Below are 26,258 nucleotides of genomic sequence, written 5' to 3'. Positions count from 1 at the left end.
CAGCATAATGTCCTCCAAACTCATCCATGTTGTGAGATGTTTCTTGGATTCATCATTCTTTATTGTTAGGTAGTGTTCCATTGTGTGTATGTACCACAGTTTGTTAATCCATTCATCTGTTGACGGGCACTTAGGTTGCTTCCACCTTTTTGCTATTGTGAATAATGCTCCAGTGAACATGGGTGTGCATATGGCTCTTCTTCCTTTAGGGTATATACCTAGAAGTGGGATTCCTGGATTCATATGGTATTTCTATTTGTAGCTGTTTGAGGAAGTGCCATACCATTTCCCTTAGTGGTTGTACGATTTTACATTCTGACCAGCAGTGTATAAGAGTTCCAATTTCTCCACAACCTTGCCAACAGTTGTTATTTTCTGTTTTTTTTATTATTAGTGCTGGTAATGTCTGGGTGAGAAGGTATCACATTGTGGTTTTGATTTGCAACTCTCTAATTGCTAATGATAGCTAGCATTTCTTCATATGTTTGTTAGCTCCCTGAATGTCTTCTTTGGTGAAGTGTCTGTTCATCTCCTTTACCAATATTTTAATTGGATTTTTGTTGTTGTTGTTGCTGTTGAGGTGTTGAAGTTTTCTATACATTTTAGAGATTAAACCCTTGTCATATATGTCATAGCCAAAAATTTTTCCCAGTCTGTGGATTCTCTTTTTACTGTTTTTGGAGAAGTCTTTTGTTGAGCATAAATGTTTAATTTTTAGGAGGTCCCATTTACCTAGTTCTTCTGTGTGTGCATTTTAGTTATGTTTGGTATTCTATTTATGCCATATATTAGGACCCCTAGTGTTGTCCCTAGTTTTTCCTCCATGATCTTTATAGTTTTAAGTTTTATAGTTAGACCTTTGATCCATTTTGAGTTAGTTTTTGTGTATGGTGTGAGGTATGGATCCTGTTTGATTTTACTACAGATAGGTATCCAGTTTTGCCAGCACCATTTGTTGAAGAGACTGTCTCTTCCCCATTCAGTAAACTTTGGTCTTTTGTCAAGATCAGCTGTCCATAGGTGGATGGATTTACATCTGGGTTCTCAATTCTGTTTCATTGGTCTGTGTATCTGTTCTTGTACCAGTACCAGTCTGTTTTGACTACCGTAGCTGTATAGTAGGTTCTGAAGTCAGGTAGTGAGTGAGGCCTCCTACTTCATTCTTCCTTTTTAGTAAATCTTTATGTATTTGAGGCCTCTTTCCCTTCCATATAAAGCTGGTAATTACCTTTACCATCTCATTGAAGAATGCTGTTGAGATTTGGACCAGAATTGCTTTATGTATTGCTTTGGGTAGTATTGACATTTTCACAATGTTAAAGCTTCCTATTCAAGAGCCTGATATGTTTTTCCATATATGTAGGTCTCTTTTGGTTTCTCGCAGTACTGTTTTTTTTTTTATTTTTCTTTGTATAAGCCTTTCACATCCCTGGTTAGATTTATCCCTAAGTATTTATTCCTTTGGGGGCTATTGTAAATGGGACTCATAGGGTTTTATGGGCCTTTCTTCCTGGCCTATCTTAGTCTGAAAGCTCCACTGAAATCTGTCCACCATGGGTGACTCTGCTGGTATTTGAAATACCAGTGGCATAGCTTCCAGCATCATAGCAACACACGGTATGACAAACTGACAGACAGGTGGCGGATTTCTCCTCTAGGGCGCCCCAACCTAAAGCAACATCACAAGGCTGAGCATGCAGTAGCCAGTTAATAAATACTTGTTGACTCATCGTTGTTAGTTGCTGTTGAGTCCATTCCAACTCATGGTGACCCCATGTGTGCAGAGTAGAACTGCTCCATAAGGTTTTCAGAGCTGTGACCTTTCAGAGGCAGATCGCCAGGCTTGTCTTTTGAATGTTGACTAATTAGGGAGCATAAATATGCAAGCGTGGTAAATTAGAAAGAAAGAATGCATAGAGACAAAGCTGTGGGACCTGTTTTTTTTTTCATAATAGATTACAAAACACACCTACAAATGCATGAACAACAGAAGACAAGTAGGTAACTGGGACATCCTAAAAATTAAATATTTATGCTTATAAGAAAACTTTGTCAAAAGAGAATCTACAGATTGGGAAAAAATCTTTGGGAGTGAGTGAGATATCTGATAAGGGTCTAATCTCTTAAAATATATAGAAAACTTCAGCAACTCAACATCAAAAAGACTAACAACCCAATTAAAAAATGGGCAAAGGATGTGAACAAACACTTCATCAAAGAGGATATTCAAGCAGCCAACAAACACATGAAAAGATGCTTGTGATCATTAGCTATCCCAAACCCAAAAAACCCATTGCTGCTGAATCAATTCCAACTGATCGCAACCCTACAGGACCAAGTAGAACTGCCCAAAGTGTTTCCAAGGAGTGGCTGGTGGATTTGAACTGCTGACTTTTTTAGTTAGCAGCCATAGCACATAACCACTATGCCACCAGTGCTCTATCATTAGCTGTCAGAGAGATGCAAATCAAAACTACAATGAGATACCATCTTGCCCCTGCAAAAATGGCACTGATCAGAAAAACAGAAAACAGCAAATGCTGGCAAGGTTACGGGGAGATTGGAACCATGCTTCACTGCTGGTGAGACTGTAAATTTGTTCAACCACTATGGAAAACGGTATGGCGCTTCCTCAAAAAGTAGAAATAGAAATACCCTGTGATCCAATGGAAGCTCCACAGACACATCCAAACTCCTTGGGGACCAAATTACTGGGCTAAGGGCTGTGGGGACCATGGTCTCGGGGAACATCTAGCTCAGCTGACATAACAGTTTATAAAGAAAATGTTGTACATTCTGCTTTGGTGAGTAGCATCTGGAGTCTTAAAAGCTTTTGAGTGGCCATCTAAGATTCTCCACTGTTCTCACCCTGTCTGGAGCAAGAGAGAATGAAGAAAACCAAAGACATAAGGGAAAGATTAGTCCAAAGGACTAATGGACCACAGCTACCACAGCCTCCATGAGACTGAGTTCAGCACAACTAGGTGATGCCTGGCTACCACCACCGACTGCTCTGACAGGGATCACAAATACAGGGTTCCAGACAGAGCTGGAGAAAAATGTAGAACAAAATTCTAACTCACACACACACAAAAAAAAGGGCCAGATTTACTTCTGACAGAGACTGGAGAAACTCCAAGAATATGGTCCCCGGACACTCTTATAGCTCAGTAATGAAGCCACTCCTGAGGTTCACCGTTCGGTCAAAGATTAGTCAGGCCCATAAAACAAAATGAGACTAAATGGGACACCCCACCAAGGGAAAGGATGAAAAGGCAGGAGGGTACGGGAAAGTTGGTAATGGGGAGCCCAAGGTCAAGCAGGGGATAGTGTTGACCTGTTGTGGGGTTGGCAGCCAATGTCACAAAATAGTATGTGTATAAATTGTTTAATGAGAAACTAGCTTGCTCTGTAAACCACCTAAAGTACAATTAAAAAAAAAAAAAAGAAATACCCCATGATTCAGCAATCCCACTCCAAGGTATGTACCATAAAGAACTAAAATTACTGACATGAACAGACATATGCACACCTATGTTCACTGGAGCATTATTCACGATAGCAAAAATACGTAAACAACTGCCCATGAACAGATGAATGGATAAACAAACTGAGGTACATACAGACAATGGAATACTATGCAGCTATAAAGAATAATGATGAGTTCTCAAAATACATAACATGGATGAATCTGGAGGTCATTATGCTGAGTGAAATGAGTCAATCACAAAAGAACAAATACTGTATGATCTCACTATTTTAAAAAGACCAGAATAGGTATACATACAGAAAGCAATATTCTTTGGTGGTTACCAGTAACGGGAGGGAGAAGAAGGAGGAATCACTTTCTAGGTAGTAGACACTTATTAGTTTTGGTGATGGGTAAGGCAATACTGAATAAGGGTGAAGTCAGCACAACTTGACCAAGGTAAAATGATGACACTAAGAGGTACACAAGAATACGGAATGATTTTGGTAAATGCCACAACATACACAATTTTGCAACAACAGTAATAACCAAAAATATGTGTGTTGTTACATAGGTAGATATGAATGCTTATATATGTACAGGTAAGCACATATGAGTACACAGGTATGCATGTATAGGTGTTTCTGTAGGCAAATGTATACACCCTATCCTCACTTATCAACATAGTTAAGTTCCAAAAACCAGGTTATGTGAAATTTGGTGTTGTTACACAAAAATGGAGGATGACCACATCAGGTCACTAAATGGAGAATGACTACATCATTACATAACTGCCAAACTACATCCTTACATAACTGCCAAGTGACATCATTTATAGCTCCCAAACCACTGAGAATCATGGCCTAGACAAGTTGATGTATAACCTTAACCATCACAGCCAGTGTTACTCTTGCCTCAGACCCCGGTGTTCATTGCTGCCAGAGGTATGTAGTGAATGTGCAAAATAGTCAGTAGGTATTTATTATTGTCATAAATATGAAATTTTGGATAATGATATAGTTGATAAATGAGAAGAAGGTGTATACATGTTTGTGCTGCATATATATTCATGTATAAAATAAAACACATAGGGGACACAGTTACGGATACTTCCTAGACATACCCAAACACCTCATGGGACTGGGTTACTGGGTTTGAGGGCTTAGGACCATAGTCTTGGGGGGAGGGGTAGCAATTTGGTCAATTGGCATAGCATAGCTCATAAAGATAATGTCCTACATCCTAGTTTGGTGAGTACTGTCTGGGGTCTTAAAAGCTTGTGAGTGGCCATCTAAAATACAACTATTGGTCTCTACGCGTCTGGAGCAAAAGAAAAAGAAGAAAACCAAGGACTCAAAGAAGAAACTAGCCTACATGACTAATAGTCTACACGAACCATGCCTTACCCACCTTGAGACAAGACCTAGATGGTGCCCAACTACAACCACTAACCACTCAGACCAAGAACACAATAGATGGTCCCAGATAGAATAGAAGAAAAATGTAGAACAAAACTCAAATTCCTAAAAAAGACCAGACTTAATGGACCAGTAGAGACTAGAGGAACACTCAAGACTGTCGCCCTGGGATACCCTCTAGGCTTGGAACGCAAACCACTCTCAGTGGTCACCTATCAGCCAAAAGACAGAGTGGTTCATAAAATAAATAATATCACCCGTGAGTACTGTACTCCTCTAAACAATCATCTAAATGAGACCTAATGGTCAACATTTACCCTCGACCGAAGATGAGAAGGTAAGGGGGGACAAGGAAGCTATTTAATGGAAACAGAACAACCAGAATGGAAATAATGAGAATGCTGACATATTGTGAAAAGTGTAACCAATGTCACTGAATGATATGTATGTTGTTGTTAGGTGCCGTCAAGTCGGTTCCGACTCATAGCGACCCTATGCAGAACAGAACGAAACGCTGCCCTGTCCTGAGCCATCCCCACAATCGTTGTTATGCTTGAGCTCATTGTTGCAGCCACTGTGTCAATCCACCTTGTTGAGGGTCTTCCTCTTTTCCATCCACGCCATTAAGGTTGACTCTGCTTTGAGGCGGCAGCTCTTCCCCAGTCATCTTTCCAGTGCCTTCCAACCTGGGGGGCTCATCTTCCAGCACTATATCAGACAATGTTCCGCTGCTATTCATAAGGTTTTCACTGGCTAATGCTTTCCAAAAGTAGACTGCTGGGTCCTTCTTCCTACTCTGTCTTAGTCTGGAAGCTCAGCTGAAACCTGTCCTCCATGGGTGACCCTGCTGGTATCTGAATACTGGTGGCATAGCTTCCAGCATCACAGCAACACGCAAGCCCCCACAGTACGACAAACTGACAGATATGTGGGGGGAATGATATGTATATAGACTGTTAAATGAAAACCTAATTTGCTATGTAAATTTTCTGCAAAAACAGTAAAATATTAAAAAAAAAGTGCTGTATTATAATTAATCAAATAACCAAGTTATGTAGAACACTAGACTCTACCTCTGAGTGCTCTGTGTATGGAGAGAGGAAGTGTTGGCTAGCTAGGCAGGTCTGCCTTCTAATTAGGCTTCAATTAGTTTGGAATAATAAAGCAGTTATTTTCTAGTCTTGGAACAAACTCCCAGGAGATTTAAGTTGGGTGACCCTATGTACAACAGAACGAACACTGTCAGGTCCCGTGCCATCCTCATGATCCTTGTTATGCTTGAGCCCATTGTTGCAGCCACTGTGTCAATCCATTTCATTGAGGGTCTTCTCTTTTTTGCTGACCCTCTGCAAAGAAGATTGGCGCAGGAATAAATGCACAGTGAATCACTTCCAAATGAATACTTCGTATACAGATAATGGAAATGTTAACCATCAATGTAAACCTAATTGGGTTGCTTTGTTTTGTACTAACGACATCTAAACCCGAGCTCGGGGATCTGGATGGCCAATTAATGGAACATAGCTCAGCAAATTATAGGTTTCAAATTTCAGAAAAATTGGTGAGTACAGACAACTTTCATATCTTCTCCTCAACAGGGTAGATCAGCTAGGCCTCTAAGTTCTGGCTGATGAAGGCTTGCTGCTGAGACAGGTACTGAAGAGTAAAAAATAATGACCTCAATTACCTTGCCATATTTGAGGCATTTAAAAAACTTACCCCCAACAATCCTCTCTAAGCAGGTCAATTTTTCTGTTTTAATGTGCTGACAGGTCCAGGAGGGTAGGCTGTCTAGGGATATTTGCTCTCCCAGCTGGAGTGTAGGGCTTGTCTTCTAAGGGTCAGGGAGAGAACCAAACCACAAATCCTGAAAAACCCAGCAGATTTTTGCTGCTTCTTCACCGCTGTGCTTCTCCTCTTTCTTCTGTGTCAGGAGAGACAGTGAGCTGTGAGCACGGCATTTGCTGTCAAAGGGCCTGTTAGGGGTTGAATTGTCTCCCCCCGAAAGATATGTGGAAGCCCTAACCCCCAGGACCTGTGAACGTGACCTCATGAGTTAAGTTAACATGAGGTCATGCTGGAGTAGGGTGGGTTCTAATCCAATCTGAGTGATGTTTTTATAACAGAGAAGAGACACAGAGAAACAGAGAGAAAAGATGTATGGGAAGATGCAGCTACACGCTAAGGAACGCCTGGTCTACTCCAAGTCAGGGGAGACAACAAAAGATCTCCCTCTAGAGTCTTCCAAGAGAATATGGCCCTGCAACTTGCTGTATTTGGACTGCTGGACTCCAGAACTGTGAAAAAATAAATTTCTGGTGCTTTGTTACGGAAACTCATAGAGGGCCTGAGCTGGAATCCTGCCTGGCTCTGCTACCAACTAGTTGCGTGACCCCAGCTTTCTGAGGCCCAGTGTCTCCATCTATAAAATGGGCATAATAATATTGGCCCTGACCATTCAGAAGGTTGCTGGAGAGGGATGGTGTCTACATGACTGCCCTGAGCTTTAAAAGACTTGACCAAGCTGGTTCAGTTGCCCACGGTCATAACCGTAATACTGATGATCAAGGGCAGTGAGGACAGGCCCCAGGAGCCCTGTGTTGATGCGAGGCTGCCCTGCAGATGGCACTGTGGCCAGGAAAATGCTACCAGCAGCACAAGGGGAGGCAGTGACTAGCCCTGAGAGTGTTTGGCAATAGGTGTGTCCAGCATGGATTACTACTTCGTGTTCATCCTGGGTGTGTGTCTCCCACAAAATGTCTCCTACTGTCACATTTGGTATCTCATAGGGCCAGTTACCTGCTAAACCAATGACCTTCTATTTCTCCTTTTCTGCTTTCCCCCGTGAATGGAGCAGGGCAGTGGGTCTTGCCTCCCTCCCCTGCACAGGCCTACTCTGCCTAGCCGTGCCTACTTACAGGCAGGTTCGGCCCATCTCCCCCAAACTAAACCACCCAACCCCCGTTTGGCTCCTTACGAACCACTGTAGCAGGCAGTGTGTCTGGAGCCCCCTAATCCCTCTGGAGCATCTTGGCATTTAACACAGTCCGGTGATTCCTCTGGGTTCCCAGACCTGTGCTGGAGGCTGCCAACTCCATTCTTGGAAACACCCTTGTTCTGCTCTTGCTTCTCTTCCAAGATGAAAGCTGGGCAATCGAAGAAAGGAGCTAAGCCAAGGCTAAAAGAAGGGAGGCTCCAGGACCCCAGCGTGGGGCTCAGAAGACAAAGCCCTACTTTTATGCCCTAGACGAAGAGTGGACCTTGGCTCCAACACATTCACGTCTGAGCTCCCCTATTCAGTATCTGAGTGAGCCTGGGCTTGGTAAGGAAAGCACTAAGCTTTCCTTTCCTGCCTACAAAAAGAAGAGAATGATAACTGCCTTAGAAGATACGGTTGTTGTCATTAGCTGCTCTTGAGTTGGCCCCAGAGTCATGGAGACCCGATGCACAAGGGAATGAAACACTGCCCAGTCCTGTGCCATCCCCCTGATCAGTTGGGGATCAGTCCATTGTGATCCATAGGGTTTTCACTGGCTGATTTTCTGATGTAGATTGCCAGGCCTTTCTTCCTAGTCGATCTTAGTCTGGAAGTGCCACTGAAACCTGTTCAGCATCATAGCGACACTCAAGCCTCCACTGACAATGGTAGCTACACGTGAGGTGCACTGACTGGGAATTGGACCCAGGTCCCCTTCAGGGAAGGTGAGAATTCTACTGCTGAACCATCACTGCCCTCATAGAGGATGCAGTGTTGAAGATTAAATGAGAGGAGGCATGCAATATGCTTGGTGCAGTACTGGGCACACGGTAATATTCAAAGAGTGGTGATTTTGCCTAAATAAAGAAGTGATGGGGTGGGGATGTCAGACCAGAGAGGAGATGAGGACAGCTAGTGAGGGAGGGACATGGGGGAAAGGGACAATGGATTCTGGAGAGAAGAGCTTCTTGATGACCCTCGAAGTCACTGTGGGCATCCACCCTTACTTTGCTGACCCCTGGGGTGGCCACGCCGGCAGGGATCTGGGCAACGGCCAAAGTGAGCTAACAATCTGGCCAGCTGTTTTTGCAACAAAAGTAAATGCTGTCAGAGGCTTTGGGAGCTGGGTTCCTTCCATCAACTAGCAGTGGTGGCCTCGGAGGGCTTCCCCCTCCACCCTTCATCAGTGGTTTTCGACCAGCAAACTGCAGTGGCCGGTGGGTGTGAATCCTGTCTCTCCCAAGCCAGTGTAGAGGCCAAGGGTCAGAGGCTACTGAACAAGTCTGAGGGAGCTGGGGCTGTCCCTCCCTCCTAGTCAGTGATCCTGTCCCACACCATCAGCTTCTCCACAGGTGTCAGCTGGTACTGTTGTCATCTATGTGGCCAAACTGTGTGTAGAACCTGAGTCTTGGCTGTCTCTGTGTGCCCAGTGGCTGGTTGCCCCAACATCTCTCTTCTCTTTCTTTTTAAAATCATTCTCTTTCCTCTTCTCTTCTTAGCACATTATTCATTCGACAAACATGTACGAAGTACCTGTCATGTACCAGGCCCTGGGGGGAGGTGTTGGGGACATAGAGATGGAACATAAAAGGAGCCCTGTAGGGACCTCTCTCAGGCCCACAGCTCATCAGAGCAGTGTTTGTGCTTGGTCCTCACTGCTGCTGTTTCCACTGTCACTAAAGTGGAGCCAGCCTAAAGAAACCCATGCCCTGAAGACTGAAGCCAGCCCACCCCCAGGGAGACAGGGTTGCCATCACCATTGGTTTCCAGGGACAGCTGGGTGATTCTGGGGGAGGGGGTCCTCCTTCCCCGGGTGGGGGAGCAGGGTGAGAGTCTGGCTTGTTGTGAATGGGGCGGCGGCTGACAGCACGGCTGTCAAATCCAGTGTCCCTCATCCAAGGACAGTGCACCTCTGCCCTGCTGAAGACAGAGCTGTCACTCACAGGGCACTACTCAGTCGTGCAGGGCCAGACGCTGCTGTCTCTCCGCAGACAGGGTGACAGACATCATGGGGGTTTAGGGAGCTCTGAGCTGAGGAAGGAGATGGGTTACCCCCACATCATGTCTCCTCCTCCAGAGCCATGAAGAACTGTTCTCACATACCTCCGTGCCTTTAGACAGGCTGTTCCCTCTACTGAGCACACCATCCCCATCACAGGCCTTCTCCATCTGGTAACGTCCCACGAACACTTCGAGACTTGGTTCCCAGGTTACCTCCTCTGGGAAGCCGTCTTCAGTGCTCCAGGGTAGAGGCAGTCACTCCTTCCTCCAAGCTGCCCTGATGCCATGCATAAACTCTTATTTCCATGGCTATCACATGGAGTGATAAATGTTTAGACATCTGTTTACCCCACCATAGACAGTGAGCTTTGTATCCTAGGGCCAAACACATAGTTGGCACTCAACAAATGTGTGCTGAGGAATTGATCATCATTGCTATTGTCATCTACCTTTATACATGTCTTGACACAGCAGGATACAATCCCTGCTTGAAGCCTGGACTAGAGCAAAGGACCCACTTTAGTAGAGCTGAGGTGTGGAAGGCAGGTGGATACAGGGATCTAGAGGGAAGAGGGGCTCATGTAAAGCTCAGTTTTTCTAGTGAAGACCAAAGATTTAAGCTCTTTTCCCTAGTAAACTAGGAGAGATCAGTTTGGAATTGTCTTTAAATGTACATGATGAGTGTGAGCTCAGAACTAGTTAAGCCTTGTGTTCCCACCCAAAGGGACCCCACACGACTAGAACTGCACTAGCTGGAGGGAGAAATGAGCTGGCCTCATAGGCAAAATCCCCGAAGATGCCTCACAGGCCACAGAGGGAAAATAAAAACAAAAGAACAGTTTAATTTTGACTTTGTAAAGCAGAAACATAAAGTGTTCCACTCATTTGCTTTTAAAATGGAGAACAGGGAACGTGAAATGATTTACCAAATGAAAGAAATAATTAGAAAAAATTCCCTCACTTCTACATGATGGTGAATTGAGGAAGAAAGACAACAAAGAAAAGAAAAAGGGAAAAGGAAAAGGAAGGAGGGCAGTATGCAGAAATAATGACATAAAAGAGCCAAGAAAACTATCTTGAGAAAACCAGAAGAGATGAATGCAGAAACTCACATACACATACACACACACGTGCATTTTGAGCTCATTAAAAACTTGCTTTTTAAAATTAATTTTTTTACCATTGTAATACATACACAAATATTTAAAAGTCAAATAGTACCATAAGGTTTAAAATGAAAATTAGCAGTTTCCTCCTTGTACCACCCCTCAGTTCACCACTTCCCAGAAGCAACGACTTTCAATTCTTTTGGCAGTTTTTCTTGTATTTACTTCTCTATTTTTAAACAACATGTTTTATCTACTATATTATAGTTTATCAACTTTATACATTGTTTATTGACTGACAGATCAAATATAGTAGGAAAGAGCTTGTCACTCTCAGATTATTATATCACTCCAGCTCCCCCACCTCCTTGCCCTCCATCTTTCCACATCACTTTTTTGTTTAGGACAATTATTGATGTATATATTAAATTAATAATGAGTGGATACATTGTTATGATTATATATTATCTATTATTCACAATTGAACGAAGAAATATGATCTTCATCACATTTGCTTTCATTTTTCAATCTTTTGTTTTTCCTGGCTTAGTAATTGCCTTGGTTTTTTTTGTTTCCTGAAGTTTCTATGACACTATAACTCATCCGAATTTCTCTAGTCCTTCTGAAGATTATTATTCATATGGTCAAAGGCAACAAGAAATTCATTCTCCCTGGAGCCCCTTGTCCTCCTGCTTCTGTCTGTAATGGTTTTCTTGAGGCTTCCTGCAGACCCACCACCCTGAGAATTCCCTCCTCCACTCTCCTCTATTGGATGCCCTGCTTTCTGAATCCTTTCTTTCTCTTTCTTGATTTACAGCTTTGTTTCAGGGAAGCACACCCTCTAGGAGTTTCCTAAGAAAGGATACATGGAAAACATAAGAGCTTGCATGTCTGAAAAATGCCTTTGTGCCTTATATATTTCATTGATAATTTGACTAAGTATAGGATTCTAGGTTGAAAATAATTGCCCTTCAATTCAGAACACACTTCTCCATTGTCTTCTGGCTTTTTGGATGAGAAATTGCCATTGAGAAGTCTGTTGCTGTTCTTAGTATTGATCTTCTGTTTATGATCTGCTTTCCCACCCCCCCTTGGGAAACTTTTAAGATCTTTTTTCATCTTTGGTGCTATGGAAGTTCATGGTGATGGTCATGGGCCTTTCTTTATTCATTGTGTTGGATGCCCAATGGGCTTTTAAAATCTGGAAATGCAGGCTTGGGAAATATCTTCGTATTATTTCTTTTTTAATTCCTCCCCTCTGTTTTCTCTGTTTCTTTTGTTGGGTCTCCTAGGTGGGTCCTTTACTTTTTCCGTTGTTTTTATTCTCTCCTCTTTTCCATATCTTTATATGTTTTCATTTCCTAAGGGTTCCTTGACCTTATCTTCCAAATCCTTCTTTTGGCTATTTTATTTCTGCTATCATATTTTCAATATCCAAGGGCTTGCTCCTTTTTTCTGATAATTCTTTTTTTTAAGCAGCTTTATTGAGGTATAATTTACACATCATAAATTCACCTGTTTTAAATGTACAATTCAATGATTTTTAGTAAATTTACAGAGTTGTGCAATCATCACCACAATCCAGTCTTGATTATTCCTTTTTGTATAGTCTTTTGTTCTTGTTTCATGAGTGAAATATGTTCTCTTATCTCTCTGAAGATATTAATTATCATTTCTTTGACATTTTCTTTTGTTTTTATTTCCTCCAAGCTCCTCTCTTTTTCTACTGGTCAGCTGATTTCAGTTTCTGTATTTTGTGTTGGAGGTTTTCACCAAGTTTCTGGTCATCCTTTGTAGTCTGTTAATATTTAAGGGTTAAGAGAACATTAAAAAGTCATCTGGACCCTTGGTGGGCATGGGTGGATATCAAATGCAAATTGATGAGTTTCACCAATGGAGTCATAGACCCTGGCAATTTCTTTGGGGGATCCCAAATGTCAGTAGCAGTGGGTCTTTTCTGGGGACCATGCAACTTCTCCAGAGAAGAACCCACCATCGTCCTATGTCAAGAAGAGGTGGATGAGTGGGATAGGGGAGTGTCGATCTAGTTGCCAATGTCCTTGGACATATATGGGGAAGGGCACTGGGGGTTCAACTTGTTAGGGATTGAATTGTGTCCTCCCAAAATGTGTGTCAGCTTGGCTAGGCCGTGATTCCCAGTATTGTGTGGTGTTCACAATTTTGTCATCTGATATGACATTCCTAGGTGTTGTAAATCCTACTTCTATGATGTTAATAAGGCAGGATTAGAGGCCATTATGATAACGAGGCAGGACTGAATCTACAAGATTAGGTTGTATCTTGAGTCAATCTCTTTTGAGATATAAAAGAGAGAATCGAGCAGAGAGTAAAGAGACCTCTTACCACCTAGAAAACAGCCGAGAGCACAGCATGTCTTTTAGACCCAGGGTACCTGCACTGAGAAGCTCCTAGACCAGTGTAAGACTGATGACAAGGACCTTCCCCCAGAGCCAACAGAGAAAGAAAACCTTACCTTGGGACTGGCACCCTGAATTTGGACTTCTAGCTTCCTAGACTGACAGAATAAATCTCGGTTAAAGCCATTTCCTTGTGGTATTTCTGTTATAGCAGCACTAGATAACTAAGACAAAATACTTAGTAAATAAGCTTCCTTCTAATCCTCTTGTTTTCCTTATGGTGCCTCACCCCTCTGCTTTTCCTGTTGATCTGGGCTTACAGTCTCAACTTCTCTACAGAATAAACCTTTAGATAAGGAAGGGGAAGAGTCCTTGGGTGGTGCAAATGGTTAAAGTGCTTAGCTGCTAAGTGAAAGGTTAGAGGTTCAAGCCCACCCAGAGGTGCCTTGGAAGAAAGGCCTGTGATCTACTTCTAAAAAATCAGCCATTGAAAACCCTGTGGAGCACAGTTCTACTCTGACACAGATAGGATCACCATCAGTTGGAGTCAATTCAATGGCAACTGGTAAGGTAGGAGAAGGGTAGTCAACTGACTATACTGAATGCAGATGGGAACTTAGAGGGGGGCAACTGTTTTTCATACAGACCTTTGAATAGTCCCCCAATTTTCAGTTCTATAGCTCATCCTTATCTTTTGCCATACCCAGCGCCTGCAATTCCTGTGCCTTGCCAAGACTCCACAGCTTGAATTGGCTCAGTTCTCATTAGCATCCCCCTGTGTAGGCACATGGTATTCAGATTTCTCAGCTCCGATAATTCCTCCACCTGCTTTCCATCTTCCAAAAATCTGTTGACATCTCTTGTCTTCTGCTTTTTTTCCTCTTTATTTTTTGTTTTAGTGGCCTTATACCTCTTTTACTCCTTTATTCTCATTTTAGCAGGATTTCAGAAAGAAAGAAATGATAAATCCATGTGCTCCATTTGGCCGGTTTAACCTGAGATGTGAGATTAAAGACTTAAAAAGCTATATTGTATTTTTGCAACTATAGACATAAGAGAAAGCATGAGAAAGTTTACCTATATTCTATGCTAAATATCTGATCGAATCTGGGTCACTACTTTTAAAAAAAGGTTTGGAAAACTGAATTAAATCCTGAGAAAGGAGCCTGAATCTGAGACGACCAAAGGGGTGGACCACGGGTCACCAGGGAAGAAGTTGAAGATGTTGGTACTATTTAACTGGTAGAGAAAGAGGCTCACAGGGAGTTAGATTATTTGTTTGAATTCAGATTCCTTAAAGCCTATCTTTTTACATCCACTGTCCTATTTTGAAAGAGTCCTGGTGGCATGGTGGTTAAGGGCTCAGCTGCTAACCAAAATGTTGGCAGTTGGAACCTACCGATCACTCCTGTGAAACCCTATGGGGCACTTCTACTTAGTCCTATGGGGTTGCTGTGAGTTGGAATTGACTTTATGGCAGCTAGTTTGGTTTGGTTGATCCTATGTTGTGTTAGGATGAACTTCTAAGCACCCAAGAGGAGGCATCCTAAACTTAAGAAGAGAGAAGGGGTAGGAGAGAGACTTTTGTTGTTAGGTGTAGTTGAATAGACTGTAATTGTTATTTTTGTGTGCCGTTGAGTTGATTCCGACTCGTAGACACCCTCTATGACAGAGCAGAACTGCCCCACAGAGTTTCCTAGGCTGTAATCTTTAGCAGATCACTAGATCTTTTCTCCCACAGAGCTGCTTGTGGGTTTGAACCATCGACCTTTCAGCTAGCAGCTGAGTGCTTAACCATTGCACCACCAGGCCTCCTTTCACTATATTAATCAGGATGGTGCAGTAACAAGTAAACAATGAAATCTCGGTGGCTTAACACAGTAAAGGCTTATACCTCACTCCTTTTGCCTTCTGATCACTGCTTGGTAGCTCCCTCCAAGAAGCAACCAGGGACTCAGGCTACATCTGTCTTGAAGCTATACCCTGGGACACATGGCTTTCCAAGTTTGCTGCCCGAAGGGAGAGCGAGAACTGGAGGATCATGCAAGATGCTTTTCAGGGCCAAGACTGGAAATGGTTTACATCACTTCTACCCACATCCGATTTGCCAGAACATGTCCCAAATTGCCTGCAAGGGAGTCTGGGAATATGGTCTTCCTATATTCTCTGGAGGATATAGAGTAGTAAATATGTTATATTATCTCCAGGTTTTCTGAGGAAGATGTCAGCATTCTTAGGGGGAGAGGAGATATAGTCTCCATGTCCACAGAAGGTTGAAGGAGAGGAATGATATTCATCTAAAGTAGGGGAGACAGCAGACAGACATAGGAGGAATTTCTTGACTTCAGGGGAATCAAACGTTAGAATTCTGCAATTGATGAGAAGTGGTATCTACCCTGAAGATCCCTGAGGAAAGAGTTCTGGGGTGTTTATGAATGTACCTGCTCGAGAGATGAACGAGAGAATCTTTCAAGGTCCTACTTAATTCTGAGATTCTGCTCTCAAATATGGAGGCCTTGGAGTTTGCAGAGGTCAAGGGTCAGGACCAGGTTTTATGAAGCCTGGATCTTATACTACTTTGTGTACTTTCTGTAAGAAAAATCATATAAAATTATGAGCACGAAATTAAGTAGGGGGCCTTGGAAAGAGCCCATGCAAGTGGAGGGCTCTAAGCCTAAGTTTCATGAAAAAAGCAAAAACAAAAAACAGTTGCCATCAAGTCAATTCTGACTCACGGTGACCCCATGTATGTCAGAGTAGGTTGTGCTTATAGGGTTTTCAATGGCTGATTTTTTGGAAAAAATTTCCAGACCTTTCTTCCAAGGTGCCTCTGCGTAGACTCGAACTTCCAACCTTTTGGTTAGCAGCTGAGTACTTTAACAACACTACCCAGGGATAAATCCTCTGGCCAGAACTAGCCCATTTCTCCTTTAGCTTAAGTGTTAGTAGTAGATTCCAAAGCGCTTCCCTCAACAGACTTGCTCTTCCAGATTCTAGATCATCCTCATGATTTTTTCCAATTTTTTAATTCAGCAAATATTTATTGAATGCCCACTGGGCTGGGTCCCTTTATTACCCAACTCTGTCACAGGGCTAAAATGGACCCCAGCCCAGTGGGAATCTAGTCCTGACTCAAGGAGCATCTGGGTCAGTGCAGGGAGCATTCGAGCAGAGGAGGAGAAAGGGCACAGGAGAGCCAGAGGGGACAGCAGGGCCCCATGCGATCTGAGGACACTGGTTGTCCTCTGTGGACATCAGAGCCCTGCACTGCTGGAGAAATCTGTGCTGCTCTCTGTCTCGCTTCTAAAAAGAAATGTTCCTGCAGACACCGCGGTGGCCAAAGAGGCCTGTTTTGGAATAGAAGGCTCAACTGTTTCCTGTGCCCCCTCTGTCAGACACATCACCTCTCTCCTGGGGCTGGAGTCAAATGTCACCATGCAGAGTCAGCAGCTCTGGACTTGGACGCTTGGTCTGGAGCCCAGCTGTCAGCCCTGTTCCCACAATTGTCCCCGGCACTGTCTGGGCCTTTGTGAGCTGATCGAACTACAGTGTCTGGAAAACTCCAGACCAATGCTAGGTCCTGCTCACGACCTCCCAGTGTTTGCTCTTAGACTTTTCAACCAGCAGACAATTACAAACCCACAGTAGCTCCTACGGTCCTCCTCACCTACTCAAAGGGCCAGGCTCTGCCATGTACTTGCTGGATGACCTTGAAGGAGGCCATTCATCTCCCCGGTTATTGAGAAAATAACCCCTGCCCTGCCCAGCCCCTGCAGGGCTAATGGGGGCAGTCCCAGGAGATCGATACAAATGTAAAGGGCTAGTGTCACTACTGTGGTCAGGGTTAGCATGGGTCTGGGGTTTGGATAGGGGATATTGACATCTCCCAGTCCATCTTCTGGCTCAGCCATGCTGGTGCTAGGCGTCCTGACCAGTTACTGTCATGGAGATGATTAGCCAGGTTGCGGCCCTGGGAAGCTCTACGTCTGCTTTATGATTTATCATGTTCTCCCGTGGTTTGCGCTGAGCAAGGTTGGCCAGGAAGGAACAAAAACAGCCAACCGCCTTGAAGTGATTTGCCTGAAAATTTTTACATGGAGACACTCTGTACCGGACACAGACCTAAAAATGCATTTTAAAAGGTTTCTAATGAAGCAAATATCAAACAGCTCACGTTATACAAACCTGTGTGGCAGAGAGGTTCTGAAGGGGAGCAGAGTTGTTCAGCCAGAGAAGGTAGTCTGAGGAAGGGAAGGCATTAGGGTGACCCAAGAAGTTTTGGGGAAGGGTGGTCTAGGTTCCCAGATCCCCTCCAGGGTTCACTCGTGCTCCTGATTTCTACCCAGGAAATCCCAGGTGCCCTGCTGTCTGGCCAGTGACTCTATTGCTTCCCAAACTTCCTGGGCCAGCCTTAATTTGGGGTTCAAATGCCTCTAGTGGTTTCACTGACAGACTCTGGGGGAGGCTAAACCCATTGACATTATATGCTCAGCACTTTTTGGGGGGAGGTGGGGAAGAAGGACCTGAGCTTTTGCCCAATTCTCTAAGGGGCCCCTAGGACCCAGAACAGAAACCATCGGCATGGGGCAGCATGTGATTCCAGCCAGGCCACTGGGAGTGTGTGGAATGCAGGCCACCCCCAATATTAGGGTGGGCTAGGTACCCAAAGGGAGTTGGAAACTTGGGCCTTGAAATGCATTCTCCCATGTGAAGTCTGTACCTGGGGTAGTTATGCTCTCTGGCAAACAATCAAGAGCCTTCTACGGAGGGACCCACTCAAAACCCCTGTTTGGCACCGTGGTGAGCCTGGTACTGTGCTGGGGAAGATCAGACATAGTCCTTGTCTGCGCATATGGGGCTCCCAGTCTAGGGGACCAAGGGAATAGACAGGTACCCAGAGAAATTATACCATTTGGTATGTGTTATAAGAGGGCATTTGTAGTTCAATGGTAGAATTCTCACCTTCCGTGCAGCAGACTTAGGCTTGATTCCCGGTCAATGTACCCCAGGCACAGCCATCACCCACCTACCAGTGGAGGCTTGCGTGTTGTTATGATGCTGAACAGGTTTCAGTAGAGCTTCCAGACTAAGACAGAGTCGGAAGAAAGGCCTGGTGATCTACATCCAAAAATCAGTCAGCGAAAACCCTATGGATCTCAACGGTCCCATCCACAGTCGATCGTGGGGATGCGGCAGGACCGGGTAGTGCTTAGATCCATTGTACGTGGGGTCACCAGGAGTTGGGGGCCAACTCCACAGCAGCCACCAACGACAGCATGTACTATGTCTGAGTTATCTGGTGCTGCTATAACAGAAATACCACAGGTGGATGGCTTCAACTAACAGAAATTTATTCTCTCACAGTCTAGGAGGCTAGAAGTCTGGATTCAGGGTGCCAGCTCCAGGGGAAGGCTTTCTCTGTCAGCTCCTCCGCTGGTGCTGGAGCTTCTCAGCGCAGGGACCCTGGGTCCAAAGGACAGGCTCTGCTCCTGCCACTCCTTTCTTGGTGATATGAGGCCTCCTATCTCTCCAATCACTTCTCTTTTATATCTCAAAAGAGATTGACTCAGGATACAACTTAATCTTGTAGATTGAGTCCTGCCTCATTAACATAAAAAAAGTCCTGCCTCATTAACATAACTGCCTCTAATCCTACCTCATTAACATCATAAAGCCAGAATTTACAACACATAGGAAAATCACATCAGATGACAAAATGGTGTATAACCACACAATACTGGGAATCATGGCCTAGCCAAGTTGACACACATTTTGGGCGACACAATTCAATCCATAATACTATAAAGAATGTTCAGTGTGATGGATCACTTTTATGTGGACTTTGCCATGGTCTTGTAACACCCACCAAATGACTGGGTGGGACTATGCAAATGCAGTGGTAGTGGCCCACCAAGGGGATTGAATAGCTTGCTAATAATGAAAATAAGACTCATGGCACCCTCCTGGTGATGGGACTATACAAATAAGGTGTATTGAACCCTAATGAGGGGATTGGTCAGTTTTGCTACCCCACTAGGCTTAAAAGGAGCCATCCCAGAAGAGGAAAAGGGGGACCTCACCACTACCAGAAGAGATGGAAGCAGAGCACATCCTTTAGACTAGGGCTCCCAGCGCTGGGAACCTTCTGGACACAGGAGACAGAGAGAGCTGCAACACCAGAGACAGCGAGAAGCCCCCGCAGAGAAGCAGCAACAGCAGAGGCCGCAGAACCAGGAAACCGGCAGGAGACGTGAGGTAGGCTACCCAACCCATGGAGCAAGAGCGCCGAGAGCCTTTGGGCTGAGGCTTACTGGAAGAGTGGGGTGCCTCTGGGCACTTGCTGGTGGAGCTAAAGAGCTTTGTAACACTTGCCTGAGCAGGGCAGAGGCCAGGGCCAGAAAGAGGCCCGCCTGCAGGCATGGCTGAGAAGAGGCTGTTTGAGAACAGTATCCTGAGTTGTTCCCGATCCTGAATTGTAACCTGCTCCTTCCCTAATAAACCCCATAATCGTGAAGATTGTCTGTGAGTTCTGTGTGACCATGGCAATGAATTATTGAACCCAGCAGAGAACTGGACAGTGCCGTGGGGGGGATGGTTGGTGTCCGAATTGGTAAAAAGGTTGGAGAGAAGAGGTTTGTCTGCCCTCCACCTCATAGGAATCTGCCTTGGGCTGTTGATCTTGATTCTCCTCCCCCTTTGTGTAATTAGAGGAGGTCAGACACTCCCACCATGCCATTCTTACAGAAGGTAAAAGGGGAGGTCTTGCTAGTGCCCAGAGACAAGGGGCTAGCTCAGTCTGGAGTGGTGGTGAGGAAGGCAAACCATGGGTGTTAGTGTCAAACAGACCAGAGTGTGGGTCCAGGCTCCTGTGTGGCCTCTGAGAACCTTAGTTTCTTTATTGGTACAAGAAAGCAATAACTATTCATAGTATTGTTGGGAGAGTCAAATGAAATCACATATGCATAATGCATACATGAATTAGCCCTTAAAGTGGGATATGGCCTTTAGAAAGATCTTGAAAGGGTACTGAAAGCAGCGAGGACAGCATGGGTAAAGGCAGGGCTCAGGAGCAGCACTTCGTGCCCACAAAGCTGTGCCTTGATGCTATGATTTGGGGAGACTTTTGATGGTCCAGGAGCATTCAGATTCAATGACTTAGCAATTCTCAGATTTGACAATACAGTGATTTGGAGATTTTCAAGTACAGGTAATTAAGGAAGCGGAGTGTTTTATAAACCAGGGCTACTAACAATCACAATAATAATTGTTATTAAATGATGATTGAAAATTTACAATATGCCAGACACCACATGGTGTTTATGGATTAACTCAATGAATCATTTAATCATGCTAATGGAAGAGACCTCATATGATATGAACTCCTCACCAAGGGCCTCCCTGTCACTTTCAGTTCCAGTTCATTTCTTCCCTTCCCCCACCCTCATTCAAATCCCCCACTCCTGTTCCCCATAAGAAGCCCTGGTGGTACAGTGGTTAAGAGCTCAGATGCTAAACAAAAGGTCAGCCATTCAAATTCACCAGGCTCTCCTTGGAAACACTATGGAGCAGTTCTGCTGTGTCCTATAGAGTCGCTATGTTGGAATTGACTCAAGAGTAATGGGTTTGGTTTGGTGGCTCCCCATAAGCCGTGACCCTTTCCTAAAAGTCCTATAAGGTCAGAGCCAGAAGGGACCTTGTAGAGCTCCCAATCACCAGTCTAACTCCTCCTCATTTTCTAGAGGGGGAAACTAAGGCCCTTAAAAGGAAAGGACTTGATTTTCTTAAAAACAAAACAAAAAAACCTGTCGTCATAGAGTTGATTCCGACTCATAGTGAACCTATAGGATGGAGTAGAACTGCCTCATAGAGTTTCCAAGGCTGTTATCTTCATGGAAGCAGACTGCAACATCTTCCTCCCTCTCCGTTTGAACCACCAGCCTTTTGGTTAGCAGCCAAGCAGTTAACCACTGTGCCACCAAGGCGCCTTGCTTTTCTAGGCTGTAGAAAAAAGGCCCCAGAGCATCTCGGTAGGTGCTCAATAAATTCAGTCAGGACGATTGAGTTATTCTGCATACACTGCCCACATGACCTTGGGATGAGGGTCTTCAGGGTAGGGGTTAGGCCAGCAATAAGCTGGGCTTGCCAACATGCTCCCTAGGATCGCACCCACTCCACCCTCAGTTCTGGGCAGCCATTTCCCTCCGTTGACCGTGACTGCCCAGATTCCGCTCAGGTCAAGTTGCTGGGGTGGGAGGCCCAGGCCTCTCCAGGGCTTTACGTCAGGGGTTGGGAGGTGCAGGAGATACATTCAGGGGGACAGGGTGACCTGGCAGCACTCCAGCTCAGGTGTGTGAGGATAACATGGACCAGTCACTGTACACCACTGTTTGAGGGGCTGAACCCTCACCCACCTTGTGGGCAGCCTTGGGAAACCGAGGCCACCATAAGATTGGACAGTAGCTTAGTTGCGATCGTTGTCTGGTTTCCCACAATCCTCCAGGTCCAGATCCATTGGGGTCTGTCGTTCCTCTGCCAATCTCTTGGCCATATGCCAATGCCTAAGACACTTAGATAGACCTACTGCTGCTTCTGCCCTTTCGCTTTGTCCCTTCCTCTGCCTCTTTGAGATCACTCCCAAAACCCAGTGCCGTCGAGTCCAGGTGGCACAAATGGTTTGTACTCAATCACTGACCTAAAGACTGGCTGTTAGAAACCACCCTATCTACCATGAAAGAAAGGCCTATTGATCTGTTTCTGTTAAGATCACAGCCAAGAAACTCTATGGAGCAGTTCTACTCTGTAACATATTGCAATCAACTCCACGCAACTAACAACAACGACTACCTCTTTGACTATACTGTGTCCTTGACACCCAGCTCAGGGACATCTGATCCCTATCAGTCCTTCGCCCGCACACATATTCCTACTCTTTCTCACTTCACAGCCACTTGTAAGTTGACCCTGCCTTTATCTTCCACCAGCCAGGGAAACACGGATATCCTTTCTCCTCTCTAACAGCAGCCCCCTTTGCCTCCTCCCTCTTTTCCATTCTCTTTAGGGCTCCATCTCAAGCAGTCCTACTCCCACCTCTGAGTTACCTCAGCCCAGGAACACGGGTGATAAGACAAAGTACTCAAGCTTGAGTGGATATCAGACTTACCTGGGGGGCTTATTAACCCCGCCCCCAGCCAAATTGCTGGGCTCCACCCCCCAGGGGTTCTGATTCCGTGAGCCTGAGGTGGGGCCCTGGAATGTGCATTTCTAACCTCTTCCCAGATGATGCTGGCTCTGAGGAACTACAGCTTTAAGGCGGCTTTTTTCTTACCTTTTACCCCAGGAGGTTCCTGCTTTGTTTTTCTCCTCTCAACATTTGCGTAAAATAAGAGCACACCCACAACTTAATTATGCTTCTAGCTCTTGATTGTCTGCTTATAGTCTGAGGAGGGAGCCCTGGTGGTACAGCGGTTATGAGCCTGGCTGCTAACCAAAAGGTCAGCAGTTCAAATTTACCAGCTGCTCCTTAGAAACCCTATGGGGCAGTTCTGCTCTGTCCTATAATGTCCTTATGCTATGAGTCAGAATTGACTTGCCCACAGGGAGTTTTGGTTTTTGGTTTAGTGTGGGGAGGGGAGGGAAGGGAAGAGATTCCTCCCCTTCCTCAGTTCTCAGCCTCTAAGGCCATATGTCCTGCTCAGATCGGAAAGTGAGTGTCCTCTGTTCTGCCACTGGAAACAGGCATCACAGGAATTGAAGGAATTGAGGCCCCAGTTTATCCTTGGTCAGCTTCATTCGGGCTGGAGCTGTTTTCAGTGAGAGATTTAATGTTTTATTCAGTGTGTTAAATGGCTGACAGGAGTTGAATGTGGTGAAGAATTGCCCAGGGAATACCTTCCCAAGCCTGGCTTGGGGGAAAAAGGACAAAAACATTTCCTTCCTGCTTTCTTATCTCCTTCTCTGGCTCCTCATGTCCAAAGCTGGCCTCTCCTCTGGGGCAGAGGGTCTTTCATCTGGGCCCCAAAACTCAAAACCAAAACCATTGCTGTCGAGTTTATTCCAACTCATGGCGACACTATAGGACAGAGTAGAACTCCTCGTAGGGTTTCCAAGGAGTGGGTGGTGGATTTGAACTGCAGGCATTTTAGTTAGCAGCTGAGCTGTTAACCACTGTGCCACCAGGGCTCCAATATGGGCCCCAGAAACTTTTATTGAAGCTCTGTCTGAAGTAGCTAGTCACAAGCCCAGTCCCTTGCTTCTCAGCCCGTAACCCTCTCCCCTTACCTGCTCTCTCGATCCCCCAACCCAAGCTCTAGCTTTGGAGACCTGGGCCAGACCTTGACCTCTGGTTTTGGTAAACAGTTTCTAGACACTTCAGCTCCAGCTTGTCCTTCCATTTTGTACAAAAAATCACTTCCCTTATTTGGGATTCAATTTATCCATTGGTAAATAAAATTAAAGTATTTGGCTATAGCAATGGTTTTCTCATTATGTTTCACAGAGTTCTAGGGTTCTGCTGAAGGTCAATGTCTACTCCAAATCCACCACTCCTACTGCTATGGCTACTAACCAAAAGGTCAGCAGTTCAAATTCACCAGGTACTCCTTGGAAACTCTATGGTACAGTTCTACTCTGTCCTACAGGGTCACTATGAGTCAGAATCGACTCAACAGCAACGAGCTTTTTTCCCACTTGTATTTATTTTATATCTTGGGGATCTATTTGGAAGACAAAAGTTCTACTGCCAAAAAAAAAAAGCAGATTGAAAATCCCTGGCTTAGATGATCTTGACTTTTCCTCCTTGCTTTACTCTTCTATATTCTGTAGTTTTTTGACCTCTATGTCTTTTCCAGGACCCAACACATGACCTTAGCCTTGAGTGTTTCCTTAAGCTTCAGAAACTCAGTGCTCAGGGCAGGGGTGGGCAGTGGCTGACCAGGAAGGCTGGCTTTGGTTCCATAGCTGACACTCACCAGTCTAAGAGGGTATCTCTGGACCAGGTGGAGAAGGCTAAGGGAACAAGAAAGGAAGTTTGAGTAGATGCCAAGAGCATTTCAAAGTGTGTGTTTTCTACGTAGAAGAAGCCGTCTGCCTTGCAGTAAGAACCCATTTTATCAACTCCCTGGGAGGCCTGGTGGTGCAGTGGTTAAGAGCTTGGCTGCTTTTTTGGGGGGGCTAACCAAAAGGTTGGCAGTTCAAATCCACCTGCGGCTCCTTGGAAACTCTATGGGGCAGTTCTACTCAATTTGCTGGCAATGGTTTTTTTTAATTGAAGCCCTGGGAGTCCTGGGAGCCCTGGTGGTGCACTTGTTAAGAGCTTGGCTCGTAACCAAAAGGTCAGCAGTTCAAACTCACCAGCCACTCCTTGAAAATGCTATGGGGCAGTTTTACTCTGTCTTACTGGCCCAGTATGAGTTGGAATCGACTTGACGTCAATGAGTTTTTTTTTTTGGATGAGAGACCTGGAGCCCTGGTGGTGCAGTGGTTAAGAGCTCAGCTGCTAACCAAAAGGTTGGCAGTTTATCAAAAGCTTGGCAGATTAAATCCACGAACCACTCCTTGGAAACTCTACGGCGCAGTTCTACTCTGTCCTATGAGGTTGCTATGAGTCGGAACGGACTCGATGGCAATGGGTTTTTTTTTTTTTTTTTGGTTATGAGAGGCCTAGTCCCTGGGTGACGTGAACAGGTAATGGGCTCAGCTGCTAACCAAAAGGCTGGGGGTTCCAGTCCATCCTGAGGTGCCTCAGAAGAAAGGCCTGGCAATTTAATTCTGAAAAATCAGCCTTTGAAAACCCTATGGAGCAGAGTTCTACTCTGACACACGGGGTCGTCATGAGTTGGAATCAACTTGATGGCAACTGTTTTTGTTTTGTTTTGGTGAGAGATGTCTGTGAAACACCTGCAAACTCCCAGCCCAGCTCATGGAGGGTGAGAATGGAGGGCAAGTGGGAGCCACACACGTGACTGAAGTTGGCCTGGGGCAACCAGTAAGCATGACTGATCAGCCTGGCATACCAGAACATCAGGACAGAAAAGGGGTATCCTCGGGACACTTCTCCGAGAGCCAGAAAAGTGGTAGGAAGATAATAAGATACACTGAACTGGAAGTACTGTGGCCATTTCTCCCAGTAGGAATCGACAGGGAGCTGGGGTGGTTAGATGGGGGCTGCCTATTTATACACACAGGTACACTTGTCCTTATTCTGAGAAACACGATGGGTGCTGCATTTATGGTGAGAGAGATGTGGGACTCTAAATCATTGTACAGACCTCAAAGCACTGACTGGAGGCTCCTCAGACTGGAATATATGTTGAGATGGGAGCACCTCCTGTGATGAGCCATAAATCGTGGCAACTCGGCCACTCCAGAGGCACTGGAAATATTCATCCAGAAAAAGGAGGAAGGAAGCTATATGACAAGATTGTATGTGTGAAGGGAGTGACCAGGTAAGGGGGAAATGGGCAGCCTTGGATGAGGATAAAAATCCCATTGGGGAGGCCCACTTCTTAGCTGTCTAAATTTGGCCAAGGACTCTTACAGTGGAGTAGAAAGAGAGCTGGATTTGAATTCTAGAACTACCAATTCCTGGCTGAATAACCTTGGGCAACTTATGCAGCCTAAGCAAGCCTCAATTTCCTTATCCGTAAAGTGGGAATAATAATTCCTGTGATGTCACTGTTTGTCCATCCAAAAACTAATTTTCTCTTTCTTCTTAGATTTTGTTTAGCTAAAACATGCTCAGAGAAGGGGGCCCCTTCTTCACCCTCAGTGGATAAACTACAATTGATTTAATCCAAGCGTGGTCATGCTTTTTGTGATGGTTGCTATTAACTGACTTAGGAGTGGGCATATGACCCAACTTTAGCCACTAAGATAAAAGTGGAAGGCTACTGGGGGACTTCTGGGAAAGAC

Source organism: Loxodonta africana, chromosome 18 (assembly GCF_030014295.1).
Source record: "Loxodonta africana isolate mLoxAfr1 chromosome 18, mLoxAfr1.hap2, whole genome shotgun sequence".
Lineage (NCBI taxonomy): Eukaryota > Metazoa > Chordata > Mammalia > Proboscidea > Elephantidae > Loxodonta > Loxodonta africana.
The sequence above is the reverse complement of the archived record's forward strand: the minus strand, read 5'-3'. Positions refer to the sequence as shown.